We start from the raw sequence: 26,710 nt of genomic DNA, 5'->3' as shown, positions 1-26,710 counted from the left end.
ACCTTGGATTAGGCAATGGATTCTTAGATATGATATGAAAAGTACAAGCGACAAAAGAAAAAGTAGATAAATGTGGCTTCATAAAATGACACATTTGTGTTTATACAGATACTATTACACAAGGGAAAGACAACCCACATAACAGGAGAAGTTATTTGCAAGTCATAAGTCTGATGAGGGATTTGTATGTAAAATTCACAAAGAACTCTTACACCTCAGTCATAAAAAACAAATAACACAAAAAAGAAACAAGAATCTGAATATAGTTCTCCAAAGAAAATACATAAGTGACCAACAAGCACATAAAAGATGCGCAAATTATTAGTCATTAGGGGAATGCAAATCAGAACCCCAATGAGACACCATGTCACACCCCCTAAAATGACTATAATCAAACACAAAATAGCAAATGTTGGCAGGCATGTGGAGAAACTGAAACCCCCAAACATTGCTGGTGGAATGTAAAATGACAGAGCCACTTTGGAAAACAGTCTGGAAGTTCCTTAAAAAGCTAAACATACATTTACTATTTCACCTACCAATTCTACTCATAGGTATATACCCAAGAGAATCAAAAGAATATCCATGAAGAAACTTGTACACAGATGATTTTAGTGGACTTAAACGGTAGCAGCCAAAAGATGAAAACAATCTAAATTTCCATCAATGATGAATGGATAAGCAAAATGCGGTGTTCTACACAATGCAATATCATTTGACCATAAAGAGGAATGATGTACTGACACATACTACAACATGAGGAATCTTGAAAATATTATGCTAAGTGAAATAAGCCAGTCACAAGAGTACATGTTACAGTTTTGCATTTATATGAAATGTCTAGAACAGCCTATAGAGATAGAAGGTAGATCAATGGTTGCCAAGCCTGGATGAGAAGAGAGGTTTGGGGGATAAAAGCTGAAATGTGTAAGTCTTCATTTTTAGGTGGGGAAGTATTAAAAAATTAATTGTGGTGATGATTTCTCAATATTCTGAATATACTAAAGATCACTGAATTCCATACTTTAAATGCCTAGATTGTATACTCTGTGAATTAAGTTTCAATAAAATTACTAGAAAGCGTAGACTTCAAACCACTGAATAAATTAGGAAATCAAGAGTCCATACTAAAGAAATGGATAAATGGACATTTTGATAAGGAATAGGACATTTCATAATCTCAAAGCACCTCTGCAGAATCAATTCAGAAATCTCATCCTTAAGATCCTGTTCCTCCTAAACCATTTCCAGTCCCCAAATCCCTATCAGTCAGATCAGTCAGGATTTTTCAGAGAAACAGAACCAAAAGGATTAGATATAGATCATATATATCATATATATACATCTACAAAATACCTTCACAGCAATAACCAGATTAGCATTTGATTAAATACCTGGGTATTATAGCCTAGCCAAACTGACACATAAAACTCTCTCACTACAAAAGGCTTACTAAATACAAATAAAGGGAGTAACTTTACGGTAAGTTTAGCAGACAGCACCGCAACAAAGTAATCAAGGTGAACATCACCAGCAATGGTGCACATAGAAAATGTGTGACACCTGATAGAATACAAAATACTTCATAGCATTTTGGGATATTCCTGTTAAAAGAATAAACTAAAAGTAAGTAACCAGCAAAAATGAATCAGCAAAACTCCAACTGAGGGAGAGTCTACAAAATAAATACCCTTTATCTTTTTAAGTGTCAATGTCATGAAAGTTAAGGAACGTCTGTCGGAGTCCCCAGTGTGACTTGGCAAGTCTGTGTCTGCAGTCCTGACAAATGTAAGAAACACTGCAATCAGGTAAGCAGATTGTAAAGAATCACATTCTTTCAGGACAACAGTCCAGATTTCCATGTAGAAAGGAGACGCAGATGATTGGTAGTTATCATTTGACTCTCACAAAGGTAGAGAACTCCTTCAATCAGAAGTCATTATGTAGCAACTTCTCTGGGTTGTCAACAATGCCCTTTGAAGTTAAGGTTTTCCATTCCCATGTAATACAAATGCTACTCATTTGATGGTTCTGTGATTTTTATTATTTATTTTTTTAAAGTGTTTTTTAAACTTTTATTCATTTTTGAGAGAGAGAGAGAGAGAGAGAGAGAGAAAGTGCATAAGTGAGGGAGGGGCAGAGAGAGAGGGAGACACAGAATCCAAAGCAGGTTTCAGGCTCTGGGCTGCAGCTTAGAGCCCGACACGGTGCTCGAACCCATGAGCTGTGAGATCATGGCCTGAGCTGAAGTCGGACACCCAAGTGACTGAGCCACTCAGGCGCTCCTGATGGCTCTATAATTTTTAATCTCATATCCTATTCTATTAATTGTGACATACTCATCAGTTCTAAGACGTATTTTACTTCTATTATTAAAGCTGTAATTGTGAAAGCTGGAAACTCTAACAGACCAAATTCAAGACTGTATCTATGATAACATCATTATCACTTGTGTTTCTACGTACTGTTCTTTCAAGTTGCAAAGGAAATGGGCGGAATCACAGTTGACATGCTAGGGGTTAACTGCTCTGTGTATATCTGGTACTAGAACTGTACTGCATATAAAAGTCATCTTCCATGTGTATTGCTATAGAGATAATATAGGGAACTGACCTTACAGAAGATAAATTTACCTGAAGGATTTTGAACCTGGCTATTCATTCAGGTTAAGCTGAATGATAAACAAGGCTAAATTATTAATAGAGAAGATATGGGCTGAGCAAATAAATGAGACAATACACTTTTGCAATGATTTATAAGCCAAATAGCTATGGGAGAACTCTTAAAAACTTCTGATGTAAATAACTCAGACTAATTCCAGAGCCTTTTGCACTCACAAGTAGACCAAGAAAATGGGGTACAAAACATGAGAGAGAGATGTTCGCCCGCGGAATGCCTTCACAGGATTACCAGAAACAGGGGCTCCTTCTGATGGTACCCTTTCCTCTAGTTAGGAAACTGCCTCTACTCTGCATCTTTTTCTACCTCCTCCTATTCAGTTGCTTTGTAATTTCAATTTTTGAAAGGTTACAATTCACTATTAATTCTCTGAGTAAGCATTTGAAAAAAAAAGGAATATGCTCTAGTTAGGAAGTTCTGTTGCAAGATTCTTAGTACACAACTCGCCATTAAAGCTAATCTGAGTACAGCTGATGGCTCCTGGCAGGAATGATAAAGTAGCTGGTGACTTTATTTATTTTTTTTAATGTTTATTTAGTTTTGAAAGAGAGAGAGAGAGAGAGAGAGAGAGAGAGAGAGAGGGGCAGGGTGCGAGCTAGGTAGGGGCAGAGAGAGAGAGAAACACGGAAGCAGGCTCCAGGCTCTGAGCTGTCAGTACAGAGCCCAACACGTGGGGCTCGAACCCACGAACTGTGAGATCATGAGTCAAAACTGAACGTTTAACCGACTGAGCCACCCAGGAGCCCAATGTTGGTAACTTTAAAAAATGCATTTGGGGGCGCCAAGGTGTCTCAGTTGGTTAAGCGTCCACTCTTGATTTCCGCTCAGGTCATGATCTCATGGTTTGTGAGGTGGAGCCCTGGGTTGGGCTCTGAGCTCACAGCACGGAGGCTGCTTGGGATTCTCTCTCTCCCTCTCTCTCTCTGCCCTCCCCCTGCTGGTGCATGTGTGCATTCTCTCTCTCATAATAAACAAACAAACAAACATATATACATACATACTTAAAAAATGCATTTGGGTTTATTTACCTTTTATTGGCTGATTTCCCTTCCAACCTTCCAAGAGGAGCATTTACAAAGGATAAGGAGACAGAGAAATACATAATTGTGTGTGGGCTCTTTTTCACTGACCCTTCAGTTGGAATTAATCTTGAAGTGTAATTAATACATCTTTAATATGACCATATACATCAGAACAGCTATGAAACCTGAGTAAATTGCACTTTCTCTTGAGGCCTATATTAATTCTCAAATGTCAAGATGCACTCAATTGTGAGAAGAGTAACTACACTTCAAATGAATTGGACAGAGTGCTCTTAAAAATAAAGCGTTTGAATGTAAAGGGGTTTAAATATCACAGTTCTGATTAAAACCTTTGCAAAGAAAACAAACTTGAAAGAAAAGTTCTGGATAACTATGTAAGTGTGGGACCATGATTAATTAAAGAATGCCATTAAAAGTTGTTAATATCAGTGGGATAAAGTTAATGGTCAACTGAAGGCAAGCAATATTTTTTCTTACATTCCTGTATTCTGATCATCAGTACAGTTATCACTGACAATTTCTCTTCACGAATGAATATTCACTTTGTCAAATTCATCTTTAAATGAATCTAATCATTAATTCATAATTAGACCAAGTGGCAGCATAAATCATAATGAAAAACCTTGGAGATGTCAGTGGAGGATATTTATAAATCAAGAAAATACCATGTTTGTCTTTTTTAAACAAATATATCCTTAATATAACACCTTTTAAAATATAATATCAATTCTTTTTTTAAATATAATTTGTCAAATTGGTTTCCATACAACACCCAGTGCTCATCCCAAAGGTGCCCTCCTCAATGTCCATCACCCATTTTCCCCTCTCCCCCATCCCCCCATCAATCCTCAGTTTGTTCTCTGTATTTAAGAAGTCTCCTATGGTTTGCCTCCTTCTCTGCTTGAATTTATTTTTCCCCTTCCCATCCCCCATGGTCTTCTCTTAAGTTTCTGAAATTCCACATATGAGTGAAAACATGGTATTTGTCTTTCTCTAATTTCACTTAGCATAATACCCTCCAGTTCCATTCACGTTGTTGCAAATGGCAGGATTTCATTCTTTCTCATTGCCAAGTAGTATTCCATTCGATATATAAACCACATTTTCTTTGTCTATTCATCAGTTGATGGGCATTTAGGCTGTTTCCATAATTTGGCTATTGTTGAAAGTGCTGCTATAAACATTGGGGTACATGTGCCCCTATGAAACAGCACTCCTGTATCCTTTAGATAAATTTCTAGTAGTGTTATTGCTGGGTCGTAGGGTAGTTCTATTTTTAATTTTTTGAGGAACCTCCACACTGTTTTCCAGAGTGGCTGCATCAGTTTGCATTCCCCCCAACAGTGCAAGAGGGTTCCCGTTTCTCCACATCCTCACCAACATCTGTTGTTTCCTGAGTTGTTAATTTTAGCCACTCTGATAGGTGTGAGGTGGTATCTCAGTGTGGTTTTGATGTGTATTTCCCTGATGATGAGTGACTTTGAACATCTTTTCATGTGTCTGTTGGCCATCTGAATGTCTTCTTTGGAAAAGGGTCTATTCATGTCTTCTGCCCATTTCTTTGATGGATTATTTGTTTTTTGAGTGTTGAGTTTGGTGAGTTCTTTATAGATTTTGGATACTAATCCTTTATCCAGTATGTCATTGGCAAATATCTTCTCCCATTCCATAGATTGCCTTTTAGTTTTGTTGATTGTTTCCTTTGCAGTGCAGAAGCCTTTTTACCTTGATGAGGTCTCGATAGTTCATTTTTGCTTTTATTTCTCTTGCCTTTGGAGACATGTCTAGCAAGAAATTGCTGCAGCTGAGGTGAAACAGGTTGTTGCCTGTTTTCTCCTCTAGGGTTTTGATGGTTTGTTTGTTTGTTTATTTATTTAAATGTTTATTTTTGAGAGAGAGAGAGAGAGAGCGTGCCAGGGGAGGGGCAGAGAGAGTGGGGGAAACAGAGTCCGAAGCAGGCTACAGGCTCTGAGCTGTTAGCACAGAGCTGGATGTGGGGCTCAAACTCACAAATTGCGGGATCATGACCTGAGCTGAATTCCAAGACTTAACCTGCTGAGCCACACAGGTGCCCATAGCTACACTACATTTTAATAGAGAAAAGACAGTGTCTTAAAACACAAAATAGAGAAATTCAAATGAAAGTATACCATGTCTCCTAGCCACAAGTGCACTAAAGATCATTCACTTTACATGTAAATATTCTTGTTTCCTCCCTCTGGTGGGTTTGATGCTGTTAGCTGATGCGACAGAATGTAATTTTGCATAAGTGTTAAAGGATTCTGCATTACAATTGGTTGCAATAAATTAGACTTTTTTCTTTTAGGGAGGTATTATGCATCTATTTATCATAATGCATTATAAACAGCAGTGCTTTTGTCCATGGGCACTGATGCTTTGACAAGAAAAGTTATTTCTCCCATTAATTGCCTTGGAAGGAAGATATGCTATCCAAATCAGTTTCATTTAACATTTTCTATTTTTCCATAATGGCTTTCATGATGTCAATTGGAACCAATGCTGTGATAGTCTTTTCATAATGATGTTTTAGATACCTTGCTGCCACAACTTTTTAAACATTTACTTATGTCTGAAAAATTGTTGGTAATGTACTCTGTGTTCAGAGAAAGTGAAAATGAAAATGATGGTAGATAAAAGTTTTTCTGATGAGAAAAATAAAGTTAGGATAAGTATACAACCAACAATTCACCTAAACTTCAACATGTCGTTACACAAATAGACTCCACAGGTGAGAGCCACATTTAAAATTGCAGCAGCAGCTCAAATATAAAAATTGTGACTCAACTAATACAATAATATAATTGTAACAATAAGTAAGACTGGGTGTTCACTGCAAAGTAAAGCAGATTTTCCAATGGAAACAACTCTGGCATACTCTTGCAATTTAGTATCTAAGTCCATGGTATTACTAAAAAGTGCCTTTTTTCCTGTGGTTTTCAGACATCTTACCATGTGTAATAGTGGAAATTCAGAATAATGGATGATGCTGAGATGACTAAAAGGTACAATTAAACAATAAATAACCTCTTTCAACTATCTATTTTTTACATTCTTTTCCTTAAAATTTTGATTCCAGTATAGTTAACATACAGAGTTCTATTAGTTCCAGGTGTATAATATATTGATTCAACAATCCCATACATCACCCAGTGCTCCTCAGGACAAGAGTACTCCTTAATCCCCATCACCTATTTCACCCATCCCTCCACCCACCTGCCTCCGGATAACCACCAGCTTGTTCTCTATAGTTAAGAGTCTAAATCTTGGTTTGTCCCTCTCTATTTCCTTTGCTCATTTGTTTGTTAAGTTCTACGGGTGAAATCATATGGTATTTGTCTTTCTCTGACTTATTTCACTTAGCATTATACTGTATAACTCTATCCACATTGTTGCAAATGGCAAGATTCTATTCTTCTTTATGGCTGAATGATATTCGTATACGTGTGTGTGTGTGTGTATACCACCACATCTTTATCCATTCATCTATCAATGGAAACTTGGGCTGCTTCAATAGTTTGGCTATTGTAAATGATGTCGCTATAAACATCGTGGTGCATGTATCCTTCTGACTTCGTGTTTTTGTGTTTTTTGGATAAATACCCACTGGTGAGATCACTTGATTGTAAGGTTGTTCTATTTTTAACTTTTTGAGGAAACTCCATACTGTTTCCCAGACTGGCTGCACCAGTTTGCATTCCCACCTACAGTGCAAGAGGGTTCCTTTTTTTCCACATCCTCACTAACACTTGTAGTTTCTTGTGTTTTTAATTTTAGCCATTCTGACAGGTGTGAGGTGGTATCTCATTGTAGTTTGATTTGCATTTGCCTGATGATGAGTGATGTTAAATGTCTTCTGCACATCTGGATATCTTCTTTGGACAATGTCTGTTCATGTATTTTGCCCATTTTTAATTGGACTATTTATTTTGGTGGGGTTTGAATTGTATAATTATATAGTTTATTTTTTGCTTTTATTTCCCTTGCCTCAGGAGACATATCTAGAAAAATTTTGCTATGGCTGATGTCAAAAACATTACCTGTGTTCTCTTTTAGGATTTTTATGGTTTCAGGTCTCACATTTAGGTGTTTAATCCATTTTGACTTTCTTTTTGTGTATGGTGTAAAAAAATGGTCTCGTAGTTTTCCTAATACCATTTACTGAAGAGACTGTCTTCTTCCTATTAGACTTCTCTCCTGCTTTGTCGAACATTAAAATGATCATACACTTGTGGGTTTATTTCTGGGTTTTCTGTTCTCTTCCACTGATCTATGTGTCTATTTTTGTGCCATTATCATACTGTTTTGAATTACTATAGCTTTGTAAGGTAACTTGAAATCTGGAATTGTGATACCTCCAGTTTTGCTTTTCTTTTTCAAAACTGCTTTGGCTATCCAACATCTTTTGTGGTTCCATATACATTTTAGGATTGTTTGCTCTAGTTCTGTGAAAAATGCTGTTGGTATTTTGATAGGTATTGCACTAAATCTTTAGATTGCTTTGGGTAGTGTGGCCATTTTAACAGTATTTGTTCTTCCAATCCATGAGCTTGGAAGGTCTTTCTTTGTGTCATCTTCAATTTCTTTTATTAATGTTTTATGGTTTTCAGTGTACTGGTCTTTCACCTTTTTGTTGGGTTTATTCCTTGGTATCTTATCATTTTTGGTGCAACTGCAAATGGGATTATTTTCTTAATTTCCATTTCTCCTGCTTCATTATTAGTGTATAGAAACACGACAGATTTCTGCACATTGACTTTGTATCCTACAACTTTACTGAATTTATTTATCAGTTCTACCAGTTTTTTGGTGGGTTGTTTTTTTGTTTGTTTGTTTTTGTTTTGTTTTGGTTTGGTTTCTCTATATAGTATAATATCGTCTTCAAATGGTGAAGGTTTTACTTCTTCCTTACCAATTTGGATGACTTTTATTTCTTTTTGTTGTCTGCTTGCTGTGCCTAGGACTTCCAGAACTATGTTGAATTTAAGCGGTAACAGTGGACATCTTTGTCTTATTCCTGACCTTAGCGGGGAAAGCTCTCAGTTTTTCCTCATTGAGAATGATGTTCACTGTGGTTTTTTCATATATGGCTTTTATTATGTTGAGGTATGTTCCCTCTAAACCTATTCTTCTGAGGGCTTTTTTCATGAATGGATGTTGTACTTTGTCAAATGCTTTTCCTGTATCTACTGAAATGATCATATGGTTTTTATCCTTTCTTTTATTGATGTGATATATCACAATGATTGATTTGTGAATACTAAACCACCCTTGCATCTTGGAACTAAATCCCACTTGGCTGTGGTGAATGATTTTGTAATGTATTGTTAGATTTTATTTGCTAGTATTCTGTTGAGGATTTTTGCATCTATGTTTATCAGAGATATTGGTCTGTAGTTCTCTCTCTCTCTCTCTCTCTCTAGTGTCTTTATATCTGGTTTTGGTATCAGGATGATACTAATCTCATACAGCGAATTTGGAAGTTTTCTGCTATTTTTTAGAGTAGTTTGAGAAGAATGGGTGTTAAGTCTTCTTTATGGGTTTGGTAGAATTCACCTATGGAGTCATCTGGTCCTGGACTTTTGTTTGTTTGGAGCTTTTCGATTACTGATTCAATCTCCTTGCTGGTAATCCATCTATTCCAACTTTCTATTCTTCCGTCGGTTCTGGTATGCTGTATGTTTCTGGGAATTTATCCATTTATTCTAGGTTGTCTAATCTGCTGACATAGATTTTCATAATATTCTCTTACAATTGTTTGTATTTCTGTGGTATTGGTTGTTATTTTCCCTCTCTCAATTGTGATTTTATTTGAGTCTTTCCTCTTTTTTTGAGTCGTATATCAATTTTGTTGATCTTTTGAAAGAACCAGCTCCCGGTTTCATTGATCTGTTCTATTGTTTCTTGTAGTTTCTATATTATTTCGGCTCTAATATTTATTATTTCTTTCTTTCTGCTGGTTTTAGGTTTTGTTTGTTGTTCTTTTCTTAGCTCTTTTAGGTGTAAGGTTAGGTTGAGATTTTTCTTGCTTCTTAAGGTAGGCTCATATTGCTACAAAGTTTCCCTCTAGACCAGCTTTTGCTGCATCTCAAAAGTTTTGGACCATTGTGTTTACATTTTTGTTTGTTTCCATGTACTTTTTGATTGCTTCTGTGATTTCTTGGTTGACTCATTCATTGTATAGTAGCATGTTATTTAACCTCCTTGTATTTGTGGTGTTTTCAGATTTTTTCTTGTGATTGATTTCTAGTTCCAAAGCACTGTGGTCAGGAAGTATGCATGGTATGACTTTGATCTTGAATTTATCGAGGCTTGCTTTGTGGGCCAATATGTGATTTATTCTGCAGAATGTTCCATGTGCACTTGAAAAGAAGGTGTATTCTACTGCTTTAGGATGCAATGTTCTGAACATAACTGTTAAGTCCATTTGGTCCACTGTGTCATTTAAGTCACTCTTTCTTTGTTGATTTTCTCTTTGGATGATCTGTCCACTGATGTAAGTGAGGTGTTAAAGTCTTCTACTATTATTGTATTATTATCAATTGGTTCATGTTTGTTATTAACTGTTTTGTGTATTTGGGTGTTTCATGTTGGGTCCATAAATATTTACAAATGTTTGATCTTGTTGTTGGATTTTCCCCTTTATTACTGTTATATAGTGACTTTGTCTCTTTCTACAATCTCTGTTTTAACGTCTATTTGTTCCAATATAAGTGGTACTACTCCAAGGTTTCCTTTTACATTAATTTGAATGATAAATATTTCTCCTTTTCCTCACTTTCAAACTGCAGGTCTGAAATGAGTCTCCTGTAGCAAGATATGGATGGGTCTTGTTTTTCTGTCCCCAAGTTGGGCTCCAAGACCAGCGTGGAGCCCACTTGGGATTCATTCTCTCTCCCTCCCTCTCTCTCTCTCTCTCCCCCTCCCTCTCCCTCTCCCTCTCTCCCTCTGCCCTTCTCCCCAGCTTGCTCTCTTACTCTCTAAAAGAGAAGATAAAAAAATAAAACAACAAAAACAACAAAAAGAACAAAAACAGAGTTCAGTTGGAAGGGCTGAGAGGATTCCCATTTTGTCAAAAAATGAAATAAAGTGACTTGCCTAAAATCACACCATAACTGGTAGAGTCAGAATTGGAATTTATGGCTCCTGACTCAAGTGTGTTCTTTAATATCATATGACTTCTTTGAAGAGAAGCTTCTTAGGGAATAGGGCATTTGAGGAATTATTCCCTGGAAGTAATGACTTACCAGTTTCCTTTAGTAAGCCTGATTAACAAAACAGTAACTGAGCTATTTTTTCTCAACTTAGCAGGCCTTGTATATGTCAAGATGTCTTTTTAGTACTTTTTGTGCCAGGGAACTGGACCTTGGCATTTTCTGGCAACAATACATGAGACAGAAGAATCTCTTTACTCTTACCACCACCCCACCTCCCTTCTCTTTCATGGGTCTTCTTGCAAGTTACACCCTTTCTGACACTTGCAACAGGCAGCCTAATATAGGCATCACGACTTTTGAAAATTCCATCAGGCTTTTAATCTGCAGACTGTTTTAAAACTGTAGATATAACTGTAAACAAGAGGTAGTTAAAGGAAGAAAAATTTCATTAATATTGTGTCCTTCATCTAATTAGTGGGCAATCCCTCTTCTATCAAAAAGCAAACAAAAAAGAAATCCATCGTTAGGCTTATTGTTCTCACCTGGTGGAGTATAATTTTAGTATTACCAAAAAGGGTGCTAACCCTGATATGGCATTCAGAAAAAGATCTAGCTTGTTGTATTCTTTAGAACAATAATGAATACCTTAGTATGTGCATTAGCTCCAAAGATGGCATGTATGACTACAGTGATAAGTGTTATCTAATCATCAGTGTCAATTATTTCTACCTGATTTCAGATTCCATGTTACTTGGTAAGAATATAAAGGTGACTAGGGAAGAGTGGAAAATACTCCTATTATTTACGTATTCAGCATTTATTGAATTCTTGCTGTGTGCACAGAACTAAACAGTTGCTGAGGCAGTGCTTGTGTGGATTTTAAATAAGTCCCAGTGAGTAACTCATAGTCTAGAAGAAGCAAATTACGCTTTGTTCACATTCAAGACTCCAATCAAAAATCTTCATGCATCTGGATTTTTATCTACAGTATCCAAGATTGTTCAAATTTTGTCAAATGAAGCCGATAGACTCTATAGCAGTATGTCTCCTAATCACTCATATGCTTTGGCAAACAATGGAAAATCATTCACATAGTGCAAAATTATTGGCAGATCACATAAGCAGCTTATTCAAAACTAAACACATCTTAGCATAAGAATGAAAATCAGTTAAGAGCTAACCATTGTTAGTAGTAGAAATAGAATATATTGTTTCAACCATTATCTATTATACATTAGGTGAGGAAATGCAGAAAACTAGGAAGCGAAAGGGGACAAGGTAATGAAGATAATCCCTGAGAAGGAAATAGAATCTTGGCAGACATTCAGGGGAGAAACATGTCAGAAAATACCAGCTTACTCTGTTCCCAAAGACCAACAATGAAAGTCAGAGAAAAATGCACATGTTCTAAATTAAAGATAGACAAACAATTACTATGGATTAAGGAAAAGTAAGACATATTTGTTTCAAGAGGTGTGGGTGCAGACTTTTCATAGAGTTTGGGTGTTTGAACAGCTAGTTAGTAGTTATAGTCACTAATCCACACAATACTGGGAAATGCCTTTTAATAGGGTTCTCAGTGAAGGATTACTTAGTACTAAATGTAAACTAATTCATAGAACCAATGTGACTAATGTGTCAAGGCTGCTGTTGCCAACGGTTTGGCCACATTTAATAAAAATAGTGAGGAACTAAGACACTAATACTTCTGAATATTACATATAATACGGTGATTACAAATTGCTTTTTTATATGGGTTATTTCTTCCATATTTTTGTAAAGAGAATCGTTGAGGCTCCTGTTCATTTTTTTCCCATGAACCCTTCATAAGGTCCCAAATAAGAAGTCTCTCTCAAATATTAGTACTATGAGACATTTTGCTTCTTATGAAGAATGGTGTTTCTTTCTCTTAGAAAATTTGAGGTATATAACTTGCCATTTTAAATTTCCTATGAACTGCGTGCATTTGTATCCCAAGGATCTAGCACAATGCAAAACTTAGGGAAGACATTCAAAATACATTTGTGAAATGAATGATTGGATTTTGTTCAGCTAGAAGTTCAGAGCTTTTTATTTGGGTGTAGTCCCAAAAATTTATTTTTTTAAAAATTTTGTTTCCTTTGCTTGAGAAGACATCTAGAAAAATGTTACTAAGACCCATGTCAAAGAGATTACTGCCTATGTTTTCTTCTAGGATTTTTATGGTTTCATGTCTCCCATTTAGGTCTTTAATCAATTTTGAGTTTATTTTTGTGTATGGTGTAAGAAAGTGGTCCAATTTCATTCATTTGCATATAGCTGTCCAGTTTTCCCAGCACCATTTCTTGAAGAGACTGTCTTTTCCCCATTGTATTTTCTTGAGTCCTTTGTCATAGATAAATTGACCATATAAATGTGCATTTAGTTCTGGGCTATTATTTTCCATTGATCTATATCTCTATTTTTGTGCCAGTACCATACTGTTTTGATTACTACAGCTTTGTAGTAGATCTTGAAATCTAGAATTGTGATACCTCCAGCTTTGTTCTTCTTTCTCGAGATTGCTTTGGCACTTTGGAATGTTTTGTGATTCCATATTAATTTTAGAATTCTTATTTCTTGATGTAGTCCTGTATTGCTATAAACTTCCCTCTTAGAACTGCTTTTGCTGCAGACAGAGAAAGGCAGAAGACATATAATTTCACTTACATGAAGAATCTACAAAATAAAACAAATAGATTCTTAAAAACAGAGAACACAGGGGCGCCTGGGTGGCTCAGTCTGTTGAATGTCAGACTCTTGATTCCAGCTCAGGTTGTGATCCCAGGATCGTGGGATTGAGCTCCACTTCAGGCTCATGCTGGGTGTGGAGCCTGCTTAAGATTCTCTCTCTCTTTTCCTCTCTGCCCCTCTCCACCTCCTGTGCACACTTTCTCTCTCTCTAAAATAAATAAAATGAAGACAAAAACAAAAGAACAGAAAACACACTGGCAATTTCTAAAAGGGGAATGGTGGGGGGATGGGTGAAACAGATAGACGGGATTAGAGGTACAAAATTCTAGTTGTAAAATAAATAAGTCACAGAAATGAAAAGTACAGCATAGGGAATATTGTCAATGGTACTATAATAATATATGGTGATCATGCTTATTGTGGTGAGCACAGGGTAACAGAATTGCTGAATTGATATGTTGTATACCTGAAATTAATATAATATTGTATGTTTATTAAAAAAATTACTTCAATTAAAAAAAAGGTAGTTCAGAGAAATGCTTGGCAATAATCACAGCTATCATATTGGGCCATAATGTTCATGTAGTTCTTTTTCTCAGTCATGATTTTCTACATCCATTTCTATTTTACTCGCTTTAGTGTATTGTCATTCTGGCTTCCAATGGACTCAGCTTATACTGAAAAAAGATACTCATATGCGTAACAACAATATAAGAGAGAAAGGTAAAAATAAAACACTTAACAGAGATACAAACAACACGTTACATGAACCCTGAGGAAGAAGCAGTTGCATCTAACTGGAATTTATTAAGGGAAGAGAGACCTTGCAAGGGGAGGAAATGCATTGAGCATGCTTTATTGAGTTTTTTTTTTTTTTTTTTTTTTTGGAGGTCAGTTACTTATCCAATCTGGCTAGAGCAGAGAGTTTATAAAGAGTAGTAGTGGGAAATGAAACAAAAAAGATAACTAAAAATCAGACTGAGAAGGACTGTGAATGCTAATTTAAGATATTTGGTCATTATACTTCAGGCAATTGGGATCCACTGAAGCAATCTGAGGGAAATGTAAAGGCATTATTGCTGTTTCTTAGGAAAATAATGTAAATGACAGTATAAAGGATGATTTGGAGCAATAAAAGACTGAAAGAAGAAACCACTGGAAAAATTTGCAATAATGTGAGTTGTGGATAATAAGAACCAATGCAGGGAAAGACAAGGACAGATGTAAAAAAGAAAAAGAAAAAAAATACAGTTAACATGACTTGACCACTGATGGGATGTGAAGATAGAACCAGAAGAAATTGCTATAGGGTTGTAATAATGTTACTAATGGATATAGAGTTTCAGTAAGACAAAGAGACACTAAAGAGAGGATAATAACACAGAATATCTCTGAGATATTGAGTGCCACCATATCTCAGGCAGTGAATTAAATCTTTAATTCTCATAGTAACTCTGTAATGTGCTTTCCCCAAATTACAGCTGTATTTACCATTTAAGTGTCTTCTCCATAGGCACACAAGAGGATAAGTGGTCAAGGCAAAACTTTAAACCAGATTTGTCTGAGTAAGAAGGTTGTGTTCCGTACACTCTTACTCATTGCCCACTTTCATTCTGAACACGTTGAATTTAGGGATAATTGCAATATCCCTGTACGACAAGGGGTTCCAAATGTAGGTGTGTTGTCTAAGACAAGAGGCAGGCCAGAAATATGGAAGTGGAGTTATCTGAAGGGAAGTGAATGTTGAAACAGTGGTAGCCAGTGTTTCACTAGGGAGAGCATGTGAGAGAAGACCAGGATGTAACTTTGAGAAAATTACACCTAAAGGGTACGTGAAGAAAGAGATGTGATGGAGAAGCTGATAACTAGTAGAACAAGAGGGAGGAGATTTAAACAGAGGCCAAGAAGTAGCATGTGAAGAAGAAAGGAGTGGTCACCAATGCCAAGTACTACAGAAAGTTACTTGAGCATGAGATCTGGGAAGAGGCACTTGGATTCTGCAAGTTGGAATTTATTGGAGACTCCAAAAGAACAGCATTATTCAGGTATCAGAGATTGTTAAAGCCCATAATAGCTCTTCAGAGTGTTGGGTGATGAAGATGTAGTAAAGAACTGAAGACTTTTCATTTGTGATTTCCGTAAAGGAGCAAAGAACAGAGATGGAAAAGAAGTGCATCATGGACTTTTTCATTGTGGATTGTTTTGGTTTTTGTTTTCCTTTTTAATTTAATTTTATTATTTTTTAATTTTTTTGATGTTTATTTATTTTTGAGAGAGAGACAGAGCATGAGCAGGGGAGGGGCAGAGAGAGAGAGGGAGACACAGAATCCCAAGCAGGCTCCAGGCTCTAAGCTGTCAGCATAGAGCCTGACGTGGGGCTTGAACCCACAAACCGTGACATCATGACCTGAGCTGAAGTCAGACGCTTAACCGACCGAGCCACCCAGGTGCCCTTGTTTTCCTTTTTTAGTCACTATGATGAAGACTTACTGAAGTGTAAGAAGGCAGTGGTGAAAAAGATATAAAATAAAAAGAGAGAAAGAAAGAGGAAGTGAGGGAGGATACATTACCCTATGCGCTAACTACATAACCCCTTACGTGGCAGGCTGCAGGCTGAGCTATGTGGCAACTAAACAATGAATTCCACAAACTGAAACGACATTAACCCCCTTTAACTTAAATGTCATATCTAATTAAGTTTTTCTAGCATATAAAATGCATCTTCTGTGAAAAGTGATGTATCTCAGACATGGCTCACCATTTAGCATATCTATACCATGAGAAAATATTAAAGATGTTTCCTCAAACAGATGACTATTCTACGCACATATTTAGCAGAGCTTATTTAGACATCCAAAGGTGGAAACCAGCAGATTATATCTGCCAGAGAAATCTTGACATTTCATCTTTCAAATAAGCAATCATAAAATACATCTCTAGTGGTCAAAAAGAATTAAGGACTATGACATAAGAAGACTATCCGTAGGATCACAGGCTTTTGGTCTAGTTGATGGCAAACAGTGCACACCGTAGCATTAACATGCGTGTCGGCATAATGAGCAGACATAACAGAGAGAGCAGAATATAGTTTGACTCTGAAAGAGAGCTCCAATGTAAAGCTTTGCAAAAAGCAGCTTTGAAATCATGAGAAATGAGAACAGAAAAAGACATGAGTGAACAGAAAGTTAGGAATAGGGGGAGGGATTGAAAAACAAATAAAAGATAGCAAAACAAACACGTCCACCCCAAAGAGAAGCCCCAAAGGAAAAAAACTGCTTTTGCATCCTAGATAAAAGCAAAGGATTCTTAGGAACGGGAATGCTATTTCTTATGGTATGTATTTCACTTCACAAGAAAATGCAAACTGTTCCCCAAAGTGACTGAACTGTGTGATCCCACCAGCAATATAAAAGAGCTCCATTCACTCTGAACCCTCACCAGACTTGGTATATTTAGGATTTTTTAGCCATTCTAGGACGTATTAAGTGTATTCAACATTTTTTTCCAGTTTGAGAATTGACATACACACTGTATAAGTTCTAGGCATATAGTATTATGGTTTGATTTACATATATTGTGAATTTATTAACATAAAATATTCAGTTAACATCCATTTCTCAGATAGATACAATAAAAAAAAAGAAGGAAAAAAATTCCCCTTGTGATGAGAACTCTTAGGATTTACTCTCATAACAAACTTCCTATATATCAAACGGCACTGTTGGCTATATTCATCATGTTGTACATTACATCTCTAGTACTTATGGCCTTTCTCCAGTTTCCCCTGTCCCCACCCTCCACCTCTGGCAACCACATGGCTAATATCTTTTTCTATGAGTTGTTGCTTCTAGATTCTACATCAAAATGAGATCATGTAGTATTTGGTATTTGTCTTTCCGTCTGACTTATTTCACTTAGCATAATGCCTTCAAGTCCCATCCATGTTGTCACAAATAGTAGGATTTCCTTGTTTATTTTATGGCTGAATGGTATTTCATTATATGGATATACACATATACGTATGCATCTGTATGCACGTGTGTGCACTACACGTATATATACCTACCTCACAACTGCTTTATCCATTCAGCCATCAATGGACACTTAGGTTGTTTCCATGTCCTGACTTGTAAATAATGCTGCTATGAACATGGGGGTGCAGATGTATCTTCCATTTGATGTTTTTGTTACCTTTGGATATATTTCCAGAAGTGGAATTGATGGATCATTTGGTAGTTCGAGTTTTAATCTTTTGAGAATCCTCCTGTTTTTCATAATGGCTGTGCCAATTTACATGCCACCAAAAGTGCAAAAGGATTCCCTTTTCTCCACATCCTCGCCATAGAGGATAGAGGATGTCCTATAGAGGATATCCTATAGAGGATAACATCCTTGTTATCTCTTGTCTTTTTGATGATGGACATACAAGAGGCATGAGGTGATATCTCATTGTAGTTTCAATTGCATTTCCCTAATATGAAATTCAGCCCCTTTCATTTGGTCTGTTGGCATTTTTAATATCTTCTTTGGGGAAATGTCTAGTTGTGTCCTTTGACCATTTTTTAGCTGGGTTATTTGGTGTTCTACAGTAAAAAGACAGAGTTGCAATGTCTTAGATATCAGATACATAGTTTGCAAATACCCATTCTGTAGGTTGTCTTTTCACTTTGTTTGTGGTCTCTTTTGCTGTTTAGCAGATCTTTAGTTTGATGTAGTCCCACTTGTTTATTTTTATTTTGTTGCTTATACTTTATTTGTGATATCCAAAAAATCATTATCAAGACCCATGTCAAGGAGATTTGTTCCTCTGTTTTCTTCTGGGAGTTTAATGGTTTCAGATCTTACATTTAAGTCTTTAATCCATTCTGAGTTTGTGTGAGTGGTATAAGATATGGGTCCACCTTCATTCTTTTACATGTGAATATCCGATTATCTCAGCACCATTTATTGAAGAGATTGTCTTTTCTCTGCTGGGTATTCTTGGCTCCCCTGTCAAATTTATTTGACTGTAAATACTTGGGTTTTTTTTGTTTTTTTGGGGGGGCTCTTGATTCTGTTCCATTGTTCTGTTTTTATTCCAGTACCATACTATTTTGAGGATTATAGCTTTATGGTATAGCTTGAAATCAGAAAGTAGGGGGTGCCTTCTGCTTTGTTCTTCTTTCCTGTCCTTTCTGTCCTGATTTCTCAGGATTTCTTTGGGTATTCATGGTCTTTCATAGTTTCATATAAATATTAGGAGTTTTTTTGTTTGTTTTTTTAACTTCTGTAAAAACTTCCATTGGAATTTTGATAGAGATTGCATTAAATCTATAGATAGCCTTTGGTAGTACTGACATATTAACAATAGTCATTATTCTAATCCAAGAATACAGAATACATTCCCATTTATTTGTATCTTCTATGATTTCTTTAATCAGGGTTTTCCAGTTTTCAGCACAGAGATCTTTAATTCCTTAAATGTATTACTAAGTATTTTATTGTTTTGATACTATTCTAAATGGGATCTTTTTCTTTCTTTTTTTTTTCACAATTTTGCCATCAGTGCATAGAAATGCTACTAACTTTTGAATGCTAATTTTGTAGCCTAAGCTTTACTGAATCCATTGACAAGATGTAACAGTTTTCTGGTTGAGTCTTTAGGATTTTCTATATATACAATCATGTCTGCAAATAGAGCTAATTTTACTTCTTGCTTTCTAACTTTGATACCTTTTATTTCTTTTTCTTGCCTGATTTCACTAGCTAGGACTTTCAGTACCATGTTGAATAGGAGTGGTAACAGTGGAAGCCTCTTCTTGTTCCTCATCTGAGAGCAAAAGCTTCCAACCTTTCACCATGGAGTATGATGCTAGCTGCGGGCTTGTTTTATATGGTCTTTATTATGTTGGGATATGTTCCTTCTTTGTCTAATTTGTTAAGAGTTTTTATTATGAATGTATGTTAAATTTTGTCAAGTGCTCTTTCTGCATCTATTGAGATGATCATATGATTCTTGCTTTCATTCTCTTAATGTAAATCACATTGATTGATTTGCATATGTTGAACCATCCTTGTATCCCAAGTATAAATCCCACTTGGTGGGATCGTGGTGAAGGATACTTTAAATGCATTGCTGAATTTGGTTTGCTAGTATTTCACTGAACTTTTGCATCTAGATTCATCAGGGATATTGGCCTGTAGTTTTCTTTTCTGATTTTGGTATCAAGATAAGGCTGGTGTCATAAAATAAGTGCCCTCCTCTTTGATTTTTTGGAAGTGTTTGCAAATGATTGGTGTTAATTCTTTAATGTTTTGTTAAAACTCACCAGTGAAGTCATCTGATCCTGGGCTTTTTCTTCACTGGAGGATTTTTGATACTGATTCAACCTCCTTACTAATAATTGGTCTGTCCATATTTCCTATCTTCTTTAAAAAAAATTAAGTATTTATTTATTTTTGAGAGAGAGAAAGAGAGGGAATGAGTGGGGGAGGGGCAGAGAGAGGAAGGAGACAAAGAATCTGAAGCAGGTTTCAGGCTCTCAGCTGTCAGCACAGAGCCCGGAGTGGTGCTTGAAACCATGAACTGTGGGATCATGACCTGAGCTGAAGTTGGACACTTAACCAACTGAGCCATCCTGGTGTCCCAAGATTTCCTATTGCTTCTTGATGAGTCTTGGTACACTGTATATTTCTAAGAATTATCCCACTTTTCTAGGTTAAATAATACAGATATTTATAGTAGCCTCTTATGATCCTTTGAATTTCTATGTTATTTGTAATGTCTCTTTTTACATTTATAATTTGTTGATATGGTCCTTTCTCTCTTCCCTTTGGTTAGTCTAGCTAAGAGTTTGTCAATTTTGTCTTTTCAAAGAAAAGTCTTGGTTTGGCTAATCTTTTCTATTATTTTCCTGGTCTCTATGTCATTATTTCTGCTCTAATCTTTATTATTTCCTTTCTTCTGTTAACTTTAGGCTTAGTTTGATCTTTTTTTCTAGTTCCTAAACGTGTAGTGTTAGGTTGTTTATTCGGGGTCTTTCTTGATTCTTAACATAGGTGTTTATTGTTATGGACCTCCCTCTTAGGAACTGCTTTTGCTGCACTGCATTAGTTCTGGAAAGTTGTATTTTCATTTTCCTTTGTCTCAAGGAACTGTTCTTCTTTCTCCTTTAATTTCTTCTTTGATCCATTGGTTATTTGGAAGAGTGTTGTTTAATTTTTAGGTGTTTGTGAATTTTCCATTTTTCCTCACATTATCGATTTCTAGTTTCTTGCCACTGTGGTCAGAGAAGATTCTTGGTATGATTTCAACCTTCTTCAATTTGCTAAGACTTGTTTCAGAGGCTAACATTTGCTCTAATCTATAAAATGTTAGAAGTGTGCTTGAGAAGAATGTGCATTCTGCTGTTGATGGGTAAAACGTTCTGTATATGCCTGTTAGGTCCATTTTGTCTCAGTATTGTTCAAATCCACTGTTTCTTTATTGATTCTCTGTCTGGATGATCTATTTATTGCTGGAAGTTGTGGTATTAAAGTCCCCAGCTATTATTGTATTATATAGTTTATTTCTCTTTTTAGCTGTATTAGTTTTTGTTTATTCATTTAGGTGCTCTAATGTTGAGTGTATTTGTAATTGTTATATCTTCTTGAGTATTAACTCCTTTACCAGTGTATAAAGAACTTCTTTGTCTATTTTTACCATTTTTAGTTTAAAGACTATTTTTTCTCATATAAGTATAGCATTCCTTGCCTTTTTTTTTTTTGTTATCAATTACCATTTGCTTGAAATGTCTATTTTTCCATCCCTTCCCTCTCAGTCTACATGTGTCCCTAAGGCTAAAGTGAGTCTCTTATAGGCAGCATATTGTTGGAACTTATTTTTTGTTTTGTTTTGTAAATCCATTCAGCCATTCTAATGTCTCTTATTTGGGGAATTTAATCTGTTTACATTAAAATACTTATTGGTAGGTAGGACTTACCATTGTCATTTTGTTAACTGTTTTCTGGTTGTTTTGTAATCTATTGTTCCTTGTTTCTTATCCTGTTGCTCTTTTTGTTTGTTTTGATGTGTTTTGGTATCACTAAACTTTGACAAGGGAACCTAACCAGGCAATGTGTTGATTGCAGTTGTGACACAAACAGAGGCTTGAAATGACCTTACACAGTGGGGCTTGGTTTTTCTTGTACTTTTGTCATTTTATGAGAAAAAGATGCTAGCTAGCCTGATAATCTCAGGACCGTGGGGACAGATATGTGGGAATGATCTACTTCAGTGACTGCAGCCTGAAGTTCCTGCTAACCCACTACCTTAGGAGAGAAAACCAATGCTGATTGTTGTAAGCCACCGAAGTTTTGAGATTATTATTTATGCAGAAGGAACTGAACATGATTAATGAAGAACAGATTGATTATGAAAACTAAATAAGAGGTTTAGGAGAAGGAATATAGAGAAGTAAAAGAGTTCTGGTGACGTGTGTGTGTGTGTGTGTGTGTGTGTGTGTGTGAGAGAGAGAGAGAGAGAGAGAGAGAGAGAGAGAGAGAGAGCAAGCTTGGAATGGGGAGCAAGGGTAAAGCTATTGGGGATAATCGGAAATGTTTATATTTCATTGGAGGAATCTGTGGGGGAAAAGAATGAAATAATAGAAACATTGGGTTTAAAATGAAGTTGAATTAGATGAGGGCAGAAACTCAGGATGCAGAAATATTTTTTTAAGGAACATTACAATATTCAGGAAAAAGGATTATACTCACTATATTTCTTTGACAAAACCCAGAGATCCTACGTTATGGCATGTATTTCATGTATTAGTCTAGAAATGACCCTGTCTAAATGTTACTCTCATTCAATTGAATCCTAAAGCCTAATGGCTGCCTATTCCTTTATAGGGATGGTAGTTACAATAATCATTAATACATATTTGTTAATAGCACAGTAAGTTTCTGGCATGATTCTGAAACCCAAATAAAAGTAACCAAGCAACAATGCAGAATTTGAATTGACTGTACCAAGTAAAAGGTATTAACTATTTATAATGTTAATCATACAATCAAATGCTCTAAGCAGTCCATGCCAAAAGTGCTACCAGGGTTAATACTAAGTCTTTCATAGATAATAAGCCCAAGCTGGATGAGAACCCAAAGAAAACAGAAGCCCCAAAACACGAGAGTAAAGTCCTGAGTCCACTGTTGAAGAAAGCTAGACTTTAGCTCAAATTCAAATTTATCTCTTAGATATTTTGATAGGAATGGTACTTGGCCTGGCTCTCCACTGAAAATAAGTTGGGATTTTTACAGGGTGTTGGAGGTAGGAACTAATTTTAGGATGAGTAAAAAGGATCTTTTCCCCACAACGAGAGTCTATTCTAATCAGGCTTCTTGAAGGACAGGAGACCCTCTGTGAGCTGCTTGAGAAGAAAATTCACAGTATGTTTATGGTAACTGCCCAAGTACCACACATTCCACTGAGCATAATTATGAAAGGATTGTTTAAGTTTTATTTCCCAAACAGAAAATAAATATAATATGCCTTTCACTGTTACTAATCTAGTCTACACTGAAAACAGAAGTCCTATGTGTGTTGGTTCATTCCTTAAAAATTGTGACTTTTTCTTCTCAAATTGTATCTTAAGAATCAAAAGTAATTATACACATTAATATGTATCTACTATATATCATAATGGATATAGATATAAATACTATATATAATTCAATATGTGAAATGGCTGTTAAGACAACTATCACACAAACTGCTATATATAAATATATATAGTATATTTATTATATAATTATTAATACATTTATCATTATATGGCACATATTTAATATATATAACAATATATAGTATATATAAATATTTATTAGTATATGGTATATATAATATATATACTGGTTTGATACACTATAGATACAGACACAGTTTAGTCTAGATACAGATTATAGTTTACTGTACCTACACACAGATATACTTCATCTGTATCGTGCTTGTTATACTACAGTATTTTACATGGATATCTACATACCTATGAATACACACACATATGTAGTTCTGTGATGGGAGTCAAACAGCTTTTCACATTTGGGATTATTTCAAGGTCAGTAATAAACAGGAATACATTCATGTCTTCAAGCCTTAAATTAGAAGAAAAAGACTACTTGGGTTACTAACTTAGATGGCTACATTATGATTACAAAACTGTCTTTTTTTTCATAAGACCTTGAACTTCAATGCCTTCTTAATTGTGAATCTCGTTAAGTGTTCAGAAATGACATTATTGTTTAAAACTCATGCCCATTAAGCAGAGCATAGCCATTCCACTGTCGTTATTAGGGTAGTAGGAAATGCTGTCCTGGAAAAGAGGCTGGTAAATTAGGGACCACTGAACAAAAATAAAACATTTCTGGCTAGGAAACTAATTACATAAAACAATGTAGAGAAGGGAAGCTTCTATCTCTATAAAGAGGAGGCACTAAAGTTAGACTAATCTACTCTAATTATATTACCCAACATATATCAACTCTGTTCTTTGAAAGCACATCTCTGATAGTCTTTCAGAACATTTCCCATACTTCTTTCCCATAACTGCAACTTACCAATCACATGAGCTCAATGAGGATAACAAATTGAATGAATGCCTGCACAAATGAATTAATGAATAACCCTAGCTTTGAACACAGAACTACAGAGAGGCTTCCTGCTGAACTCATTGCAGACATTATGTATTAACCAGAATCAGCGGGTAAGATGACAATGAGTGGCACTCTTCGCCATGCGTTTCTGGCTCTTCTTGTAGGAACCTTGCCAGTCTCTTATCACCTCATAGGGACACCCTGCCCATACTTTCATACCCTGTGCTCTCAATATTATTTAAATAGAAACAGAAAAGGGTATCATTGGAGTATTTAATCCTGATATTCCCTGCACCCCACCAACCTGGTTATTCTACATTAGGAATGTCAGCTATTTTTTCATCCTGATTAGAATGCAATCAGTGATCTAGCTTAAATAGCTATTTCAGCAGGTACAGTTTCATGATATTCTCTCTTTCCATTTATTTTGACATTTGTAAACATTAAGCATATTATTAAAAGCTGTTAATAGGGCATGATAATCTTTTTTTAAAACCTTTTTTTAACATTTATTTATTTTTGAGAGACGGAGAGAGACAGAACATGAGTGGGGAAGGGGCAGAGAGAGAGGGAGACACAGAATCCAAAGCAGGCTCCAGGCTCTGAGCTGTCAGCACAGAGCCCGAAGCGGGGTTCGAGCTCACGAACTGCGAGATCATGACCTGAGCCAAAGTCGCATGCTCAACTGACTGAGCCACCCAGGTGCCCCCCACTCCTTTTTTTTTTTAATTTTGTTAATGTTTATTTATGTTTGAGAGAGACAGAGTGTGAGGGGGTAGGGGCACAGAGAGAGACACACACACAGAATGTGAAGCAGGCTCCAGGCTTTAGCTGTCAGCACAGCCCGACATCAGGCTCAAACTGATGAACCACAAAATCATGACCTGAGCTAAAGTCAGATGCTTAACCGACTGAGCCACCCAGGCACCCCCTAGGACAAGACAATCTTTATTATTATTATTTTTTTAATGTTTATTTATTTTGAGATAGAGGGAGAGCACGAGCAGGGAGGGGCAGAGAATCTGAAACAGGCTCCAGGCTCTGAGCGGTCAGCACAGAGCCCAATGTGGGGCTCGAACCCATGAACTGTGAGATCATGACCCGAGCTGAAGTCAGACGCTTAACCGACTGAGCCACCCAGGCGCCTCAAGATAATCTTCATAAAAGCATATGCTCATATGTTATAACTGCACAGAGAGACCACCTAAACCTTTCTGCCCAATTCCTGGGATCCAGATTCCCATGTAGGCTGTTTCAGAGGTCTGACTACTGGTGAATGCTAGGCTGGGAGTCAACAGAGCTGGGCCTGTTGCTGATGAGCAGCACAGCAGTGTGACCTTGGACCAGTTACTTAACCTTGCTGAATTTTAGTTAGCTGATACATAAGTTAGGATTTCTTTCGTTGAATTGCTGAGAGCATTAAATGAGAGAACATGTGTAAGTAAATGATTTAAGACAACACAGAATAAGTGATTAGTAGATGCTATTAAAATGGTATGGGTTACTTGAACCTGTCCACACTTTAATCTTTTCATTTAAAATGAACAAGTTAGATGGAAAGATAAAGTTTAGGTCCTTCTAATGCTACAGGTTTATAAATCTAAAGAACAGTTTCTACTTTTGTGTTACCAAGGATAGTGTTACCTGAATGAATTTTATAACATATAAAAAAATACAACAAAAAAAGGTTGATTGTTCACTGTCAACATTATGTGCCTGAGTGATCCACATAACTCTCAGAGCCAAGTCTTATGAATCTCAAGACAGTGGTATTTTTTTTCCAAGACGGTGGGCTTTTAACGTGCAGCTCATATTCTGCTCTCATTTTTCTAAACCTCAACTATACATTTCCTTTTCTTTTGCAAGAATCATGTCTATGTCATTGTTGTTGTTTCTAATAACCATTTTCTAGTGCTTGTATCATAGCAATTGCCTTTCCTCACTTAATCTATTTTTAATTATGAATTCAACAAACATTTAATGAAGACTCCCTGATCATAGACGTAAGTGGGCACAGGAGAGTGAAAAAGCAAAATCCCAGTGCATCATCAAACGAACAATTTTAGCTCTAGCTGTTATGGCTGGAGGGGATTCTGTACAGAGAGAAATGTAAAATAAGAAACAGTAAGGGATTCCTGAGTAACAGAAATAAGATGTTTTTCTCTTCCCTCCAAAATTACTACCGAAAAAGTCACTGAAAGTAGGCTCTGGTACTAAAGTACAACTTCAACATTCGTAGACTATTATACTCAGGATATTTTCACAGATTTATGAAATAATAAATCAAAATATTTGCAACTCTAGAGCCATATAATTACAGTTGGTGTGTATTTATTTGTTTAGCCACATTACCGAGCTTAGCTGTCCCGCTGAGCCCTGATCAGACCGCCAGTCCACAGAATCATCTTGCCTTGTGAAACTGGGACATGAGCAGCCATCTTGAGACCACACAGGAGGCGGCTGGCTGAACAAGATGAGTCTATACCTTGTGAA

The 26,710-nt window shown here is 36.2% G+C and overlaps 1 long non-coding RNA gene across 1 annotated transcript in view; it reads right to left on the bottom strand.

Annotated features, from left to right (window-relative positions):
* Positions 1-26,710, bottom strand: part of LOC128312774 (uncharacterized) — a 167,902-nt gene that overhangs the window by 73,039 nt on the left and 68,153 nt on the right. Inside the window, exon 2 of the long non-coding RNA XR_008292468.1 lies at positions 23,611-23,719. This is a non-coding gene — a long non-coding RNA (uncharacterized LOC128312774). The remainder of the gene's footprint in view (positions 1-23,610; positions 23,720-26,710) is intronic.

This window comes from Acinonyx jubatus, chromosome F2 (genome assembly GCF_027475565.1).
Source record: "Acinonyx jubatus isolate Ajub_Pintada_27869175 chromosome F2, VMU_Ajub_asm_v1.0, whole genome shotgun sequence".
Classification (NCBI taxonomy): Eukaryota; Metazoa; Chordata; class Mammalia; order Carnivora; family Felidae; genus Acinonyx; species Acinonyx jubatus.
The sequence above is the reverse complement of the archived record's forward strand: the minus strand, read 5'-3'. Positions and strand labels throughout refer to the sequence as shown.